Raw genomic sequence first — 547 nt, forward strand, 5'->3', positions numbered from 1 at the left:
GGCTTAGGTAGAGGGGAGAATATCAGTTCCTAGCAACTTTGTTCCTGTTCATCTCACTGCGCATGTCCATGGCCAAGATCACTTTTCAAGTTGTTTCTGGAAACACATTAACATACTTATCACCTGTTTTGAGGGGATAACATAGAGACAATGAGTAAACTGACCTTTCATTCCATTCAGTTCTTAAGGAACTGAGTTATCATATTTACTTATCTGCCTCCAACCAGGAACGCAGGCTGAACTTTGGTTCTACCCAGCTTCATCCATGCCATCTTGGAACTTGAAGTTGTTTCCATGTACCCTCCCTTTCCACCACAGGGGCACTGTAGCCATGAAAAGTTGTTGACCTCATAGTCAATGGAGAGAATAGACTTCTTTTGGAGCTACGTTAAGAGCATCACCCCCAAAGCACCTTAAATATTTTGTTAGCTCCCTGGAAAATCTCTATCCCCAGGGTGTTGTGGGTATTTGATTACACTCAGAGCTCAGCTGGTGGAGGTGGGGAGTGGAAATGTTGTATCTCCAGGGTTATCAAAACAATAACAAT

This window comes from Orycteropus afer, unplaced genomic scaffold (assembly GCF_000298275.1).
Source record: "Orycteropus afer afer isolate SDZICR_OR568_19922 unplaced genomic scaffold, OryAfe1.0 scaffold00205, whole genome shotgun sequence".
NCBI classification, from domain to species: Eukaryota; Metazoa; Chordata; class Mammalia; order Tubulidentata; family Orycteropodidae; genus Orycteropus; species Orycteropus afer.